A 7,726-nucleotide genomic window follows, 5' to 3' on the forward strand; every position below is an offset into this window, starting at 1 on the left:
TTTATGAATTTCATAGAATATGTATTGGTGCTTTCTTGGAACACTTTGTGTATGGTATTAATTCTTTTGATGTAAGTAATTTGGTGGTACATGGTCAAGCATTTGATCAAGAAATACATGTATTAATGGTGGAATAAACTTTGTTGTCCAGATTTTAATAGAGTCTGTTCTGATTTTTATCAAGTGTTAATGTATACAGATTGTTTTAAAGTTTTGGACTTTAAAATGTTTAATGTACATCCACTTAGTATATATTTAAGATGGTTTGTGTGTATATTATAGGCCTGTGTTATGGTATATGCAATGCTAAATGAAACAAATTTTAATACTGACATTGTAAATGGTTTTGACATAGTGCCCATTTAGATTACTAAGTTTGTTTATTATGAGTATATATTAAAATTGTGGTTGTTGATGTTACTTTATGGGCTGCAAAAGGAATAAAAAATTAGGATAGTTTATTTTTTTTTATAAAACCAAAAGTTACATACGATTTTTTTCGTATATAAGGACAATTTTAATTATATACGGATTTTACATACGGATTTTTCCGTATGTATTTATATACGGATTTTATATACGGATTTTTCCGTATAACTTATATACGGAAAATCCGTATATAAATTATATGCGGATATATCCGTATATAATTTATTTACGACAGTTTTATATACGGATTTTTGTCCGTATGTAAGCCGTATGTAACCAAGTGTTATATACGGATTTTGGGCCTTATATACGGATTTTGACGGTATATAATTCAATTTTTTCTTGTAGTGTCTGGTGAATTTTATCTTTTGTAGTTTTCTATTAAATCTCAAAAACATCAAAGAACAACAATTAATACTTTCGAAAGACGTGCCGATTTACTTAGTTGCTATGAAAATCCTCGCGCTAAGGTTTTCTTTTTTATTCTCTCTCTCGTGCGTTTTCGATTTCATTTATCCAAGAGCTATTTTGCATTGAGATACGAGGCTTTAGCAATGCGGGAACTCAAGTCCGCTAGTTGTCGGTGGCTACAAGTTTTGCCTGAGGAATGGTTGAGATTTGTGGAAGACGCGGCGCGCAACGGTTTCCACGCAGGTTCATCGGTGAGAGACGATGAGACCCTTGCTAGCTCTCCAGCAATTCTAAGCTAAATGGTGCCAACTCAATCTGCAAAAGCCAAATCTAGGACTACTTGCTTTTATTCAATTTAAACGTTTTGATTCCATAACAGTTAGCAAAAAGAAATTCAGAGAGCAGAAGAGAGAAGGGAGAAAACTAGCGCCGTTAATGGATATTTAACGGAAAGGATGACGTTGACACAAAATTTACTAAATAAGAACTGATTTCACACACTTTTAAAATGAGGGACGAAACTGAAAATTAATACTTAACTTAGATAAAAAAAATTTAAACCAAATTATATTACAAATCTCAAATCATGTACCCAAGCATTCTAATCCTCAAGTCCTTGTTTATTTTTTAAGGATGTGGAGAAGGCAATTGAAGTAAGGAAGATGCGGGAAAATCTCATTTTACTAACATAATGATTATTTCTTTAATAAATAAATGAAGTTTGGGTTATATGTTGAAATTCCCACGCTGCTTGTGGAATGTCATTGATTGATTTGTGGTTTCTATGCTATAGTTTGAAAATTACAATAAGCATCAACATTACAATAAGTCATTAGTGTTTGATGTATAAGGAGAGGTTGATGCATATAAGATCCAAACTTTTCCGAATATGCATTTTAAAATATTTTCAGATTTAGAAATACATTTTGGAATGTTCTAAAATATATTTTTTGAATATGTTTCAGAATGTATTTTTAAATATATTTTGGTATGAATTCAAAAATATTTGAAAAATATTTCAAGATTTGGATATATTTTGAAATATAAAAACGTGTTTTTAAATCTAAAAATATATTTTAAATCATACAATCCAAAATTCACTTACAAAAAAAAAATTAAGGGATGATTTGTATTTTATTTATTATTAAATTTATCCAAATATTGAGTGTAGACTTTGGAGTAGGTGATAAGATTCTTCTCTTTGAAGAGGATCTCAGTAAAATAGTTAGGATTTATATTTAGTTAGATTGTGTGAATATGATTCACATAAGCGTAAATTAAATTGTTTTATTATAAGAAGGTTTAAAATATTTTATTGGGTTACACTTTTTAACATATTTAATATTGGATCAAATAAAAATAATTATAATTTTAATAAAAGATAACATGGGGATTAATGAATGTTATGGCACTATAAAAATTATATTTTATATAATAGGTTTGCTTTCGACGGGTGGCAAAACCTCCAAAACAATTCTGACGGTTTCAGTAATAAACCGCAACTATGTTTTAACTTTTTCTTTTAATTTAAAAATTTTTTAATTCGCGCCATCATTTTTAGTCTCCCTCTTTCTTCGAAATCCTCTTTTCTCCATCTTTTCCACCGTTCGTTGTCATGTCTCGTTTTCCATCTTCTCCGCTGTGGCTGTCATTCCCAAGAAGGTGCAGATGCGATGGATCTAGAGGTGGTTGGGCGTCACGCGATGCTGTTCGACGACGGCATGGCGGCGTTCGTGAATTCAGCGGAAGCTCTAGTGGAATGGAACCCCCTCTCCATCGATCGCTATGATGTCCGCCATCTTCTCTCCGTTCCTCAATCGCCGCCCTCCTCAGCCCGAACCCGATCTCGATCACCTACGGTATCTCGATCTCCCTTCTTCTTCTTTCGAGGAAGAACCACAAGGTATATCTCGATCTCCCTTCTTCTTCTTTCGAGGAAGAACCACAAGGTAAACCTAATGTATAATTTTAATCTTCGTTTCATTTCTAGTTCCTTCTATTTGATATTATCTAAATATGATTTCGTTTTTTATTGGTACTGTGGTAGTTTTTGAGTTTTGTTTTTCCTCAATGAGAAGCTCTAAAAAGTATGACTGGTAGTTTTATTTTGATGATGCATTCTTCGAGCTTATTTTATGTTCTTTTGCTGAAGAGAAATTGCGGAGTTTTGCTTTCTAAGTTTCATTCCCATTCGTTAGAAGCTATAGCCAGAAAAAGTCAGTCAAATGCAAGTCGGTGGCAGTCCTTAGAAAACCTTGGATTGAAATTTTGGTTTTCCATAGAACTCAAGCTTTAAAGGACGATGATGCCGAGTCTAGTTTTCGTCCGAACTTCCCAGTACCAAAGAGTCTACTCCATGATCTGGTGAGTAACATGTCTTAATACATACTTTAATTGTGTGGTTTTTTAATGTTACTAACTTAATTGACCTTTCATTGTTTAACCAATGTCATTAGGTGATAATTGTCTAGGGTACATATGTTATTCTAAGGCTTATGATGTCTAAGTTTCAGATGCTCGGAGCATGAATGGAGTTCTTGTGACTCAAGGTAGCCATTCACAGGCATTCAATGGTGAGTTTGCATTTGGTATGATCTTGATACATATGGTGAATACAACCGGGCTCCTAAATCTCTTGTTAAATGGAAAAATTGTTAAATGGAAAAACTGCTCTGCATGCAGGAAATAGAACTCATATATGATTTGAGAGGGCACATGGAGCAACTCTATCACGAGATGTCTAAGCTGAAGAAAATAATAAAGGGCTGCATGAATATGCAGATGGAATTACAACAAACCATGAAAGTAGAGATTAACTCAGGTTTGTGTTCATTTCTATAATTTTTTAATTCTCGATGTTAGTTTGTTAATACAATTGTTGCAATGAACATACCATTACAGTTGAAAAAGAAGAAAAGAAGTCCCGTAACAAGACTCCAAAAAAGAAAGGCAACTACTGCATTTGCTGAGGTGAAAGTTGACTCTGTTTTGTACAGGTAATTAATTAATTAACTAATTAATTTTTATTTGAACTTATTTTTCTGCTCTTGAACCTTACCAGGGACAACCTTACATGGAATCTGGTCGAGTGTGGTACGCAAAAGAATTGGAATCCCATCAAGGGCTTGTAGATGGATGAATAATGGTTTCATGGCTATAAACACAACAACAGGAGCTGGAAAAGCCTTCCTAAGATCAATTTATGAGTTATATGCTTCTTGGGGAGTTGATTTTGGTATTCAATCCACTAAAATACATTCTTCTTTTCATGCTTGTACTATCACAAGTTATGCAACACATTCATTTCTTACAGTAGATCGTGCATTTTACCTTCAGCTTTCACACATTTAGATGAATTTTCTGCTTTGATCTTTTACAGTGAAACTGGATTGTGTATTTGGTGAGGACCTGGATTTGGGTGAGATAGTGGTAGTAGTAATTTTTACAAAGAAGTGGCAGTAGTAATGGATAATATTCCTATAGAAATAAGTAAACGCGCTTAGATATTTATTTATATTATTCTTAATAAATTTTATATTTGCGTTCTTTTTAAGATTGGAAAGGAAAAGGGGATTTAAGACCGTGGTGAAGTCATAGTTAAACGTAAACAATTTACGAGTACTACAGGCACTGTAAGTTATTTCATTTGCATTCAACTCAGTTTATGCATTGATTGTTAGGATTCTAAAATGAAGTGTCTACACTTGGCAACTTTAGAAGGTAGGCATTCCTTACTTTTTACTTTTATATTGCATCATATATTTGTGTTGAAAAAGGATAGGGATTGTATTCAAAGGGTAGGGATTTATCTTCTTGAATTTCTTAAATAGCTTTAAAAAAGGCTTATTTATGTTTTCATTCTCTGTAGTTGGATCTCCCCCTTCTCTCTTATTCTTATTTTGCTAGAAATCCTCAGGTTAAGTAAGCAGGACACTTGCGTTAGTGCCGAGAATGTTAATTTGAATTTGGTTCTTTTAAAATAGGAACTTCAGTATACTTTTCTGCTTGCTGATTGCTCTAGCTAGCTATGAACTGGTTTACCAAATTAGATGGAGGGAGAACAAGCACAAATTCAAATGTTGTTCATTTTTTATTTCACTTATTATTTATTTTAGTCATAAAAACTCTGTTGGTTCCAGTAGTTCTCCAGCAAATGTTAAATGAACTGCTAGTTCCATCTGGTGGACATACTCTTAGAAGTGCTTGAGCTGAAAGATGGCAGATAAACTTACGTTATTACTGTCATACGGATTTAATTAATTATATAGTGAACATAGGATGATATAAAGCAAGATAAAATCCTTGCAGAACTTTGAGGGTCTTGAAACTGTGGAGATTTGATCTTAATAAACAACAGTGCATGTGTCTTAAGTTATCCATATCCATTCTGGTGTTGTGAGGCTTTACTTAGGTCCATTAAGATATGAAAGTCTTCTTTCTGTAAGTGATCTGTGATTCTCTTCATGCTAATAATATATAGCCCCTTGATAATAGATGATGGTTAATAAGTCTTGTGACTTTGTGGTTTCTCAGTGATTTTTGTTCTTTTTTGTAGAGAATTGAAAACAATCCGAGCTTTGCACCCTCACCGAGAGAGTCTGTTGGAGTTGTACCTACTGAAGAGCATACTGTAATTGAACTCACCGGCACAGACCGACCTGGGTTACTATCTGAAATCGGTGCAGTTCTCACGGACCTTCACTGTAATATGGCGACTGCTGAGATATGGACACACAATACTAGAGTTGCAGCTGTAGTTCATGTGACAGATGATTCCAGTGGCTGTGCCATCAAGGATCCGTCTCGCCTCTCTACAATAAGGGATTTGCGTTCTAATGTTCTTAGGGGAAGCAATGATCCAAAGACAGCAAGGACAACACTTTCAGGACTGATGCATGTTCTTAGAACAGGATATAAATTGACTCTGAATTGATGATAATTATTTGGGGAATGTGTCAGGACTCGCATATTGAAGTTACATGGTGTTCTTATCCTCGTTTATCATGGATTATAATTTTTAAGGTCAGAGATATTTAAATAATTTTCATTCTCAAAATTAAAAAAAAGAAAACTTCCAAACCCTTACTCATCTTTTTCATTCCTCTCAATCCTTTCTTTTTCATTTTTCACTCCAATTGAAAAAAAATTTGAAACCCTTGCCAAAAGTTTATTCTAAATGCCTGTAGAAGCTGATTCAGTGATAAAAATGGGGACATAAGGAAATTAAAGAAATAGGTATAGAAGAGCTCCGTAGTAGTAGAATTTTTTCAATTCTATCATGTATACCATACCAAAAGAGAAAGGAAAAAGAAACACTTTGTGTAAAGGAAAAAGGAAAATAGAGGGAAATATATTGTTCTTTAAAAATATAATGAAATGTAGTATAGATGTGTAAATGATGTATGAAAATTTAATTGATTTATGAAAGTTTTATTTACATGATTTAATTTAAAAATGAAATTTAATAATAATAAGAAGGGAAAATATATAACACATCCTCCAAATGAACAAACACATCAAAAGCAACATATTACGTTGTCGCGGGTTGTTGTGTGTGGCTGAGGGAGAGTATGGAGACGAGAGAGAAACAAATCGAATAAGTGAGGAAGGTGGATTAGGGTTAGACAAGAGTTTCTGATTTTTATTTTTTTCAATTGGAACAACACTAGAGATGACAGAGAAAATATTGGAGTGAGAGATATGAAAGAGAAATGGTTGAGAAGAATGAGGGAGGTGAGTAAGGGTTTGAGTTTTTTTGTTTAGTTTTGAGAATGAAAATTATTTAAATATCCTTGACCTTAAAACTTAGAATTCATGATAAATGAAGGTATTTTTGTCTACTATAATCCGGTACACATTGTTAAAACGTATCAACTAAAAAACAAGCGTACACGTGTTAACAAACACACACACACATATATATATATATATATATATATATATATATATATATATATATATATATATATAATTTAAAAAATATATTTTTAACAAATTTTTATAACTTTTTTTAATATTTATTTAAAATATACAAATTAATAAAATAATATCATGTTATAAAATAATTGTTGAAATTAATTATTAATTCTCAATTATATCTGTGGCCTTAACTGACTCATTAATTTTCTTCTCCCGGCTAAAGATAACTGAACATATATATATTCACGAAAAAAAGAAAGAAGCAGCTAACAATGGACATGAACCTGATGATCTCCTTTTAAATTGACCTGTCAAATACTCCAAAGGGTTCATATCAAGAATTTCTTGATTTTTGTGCCATCATTGTGCTGCTTCTTTACCCATTTCTAACAAAGTAACACTACAAAAGTATATCTATATATATACATATTTCAAAATTCATTTCATATAACTGAAAAACCTGACAAAGTACAAGTCTCAATGTATTTATATATGGACACAGTGAGAAACCAACGTTCTCCTTTATTAAGAACAAAATCATATCAAGATATTTCTTCCAATAGAATCATCATTGAGACAATGTTTTTAGTAACGCCAAAAATATATATTGTTTCATGAAGTATGACATGTGAATGAAGAATTAATATTAAAGCAAATTAAATGCAGTAAATTTAACCACAAAATACAGTGGCTTCCCAGCAAATGGTTGGTTAAGTGCTTCTTGAAAAATGAAAATTATAATTGACCACAAGCTTTAAAACAGACCATAATTTTAGCCTTCTTGTTTTTCTTACAGCACCTTTATTCCGTCATGAATATATTCTATCTATATATGTATCATGATGTCAAATGAAACAGCAATATAATTAGGTTACCAATTGAGTAAAGGATTTGTTGTCGTGTAACACAAGGTTTTGGTTTATTATTATCTATGTTTTTTAGAGGATAGGGTAGAAGAGTTACATAT

General features: G+C 32.2%; 1 long non-coding RNA gene across 4 annotated transcripts; it reads left to right on the forward strand.

Moving 5' to 3' along the window:
- Window positions 1-2,403: 2,403 nt before the first annotated feature.
- On the forward strand, window positions 2,404-5,866 carry LOC106765038. 4 transcript variants are annotated; one of them, XR_002668150.1, is made up of 7 exons: window positions 2,406-2,789; window positions 2,993-3,204; window positions 3,354-3,413; window positions 3,523-3,661; window positions 3,742-3,810; window positions 3,902-4,075; window positions 5,396-5,866. It is a non-coding gene; the product is annotated as an uncharacterized LOC106765038 (long non-coding RNA). The 4 variants fall into 4 exon arrangements; XR_002668154.1 differs by having other exon boundaries at window positions 2,406-2,743; XR_002668151.1 differs by having other exon boundaries at window positions 2,404-3,204; window positions 3,742-3,836.
- Window positions 5,867-7,726: the final 1,860 nt, after the last annotated feature.

This window comes from Vigna radiata, chromosome 1 (assembly GCF_000741045.1).
Source record: "Vigna radiata var. radiata cultivar VC1973A chromosome 1, Vradiata_ver6, whole genome shotgun sequence".
Lineage (NCBI taxonomy): Eukaryota > Viridiplantae > Streptophyta > Magnoliopsida > Fabales > Fabaceae > Vigna > Vigna radiata.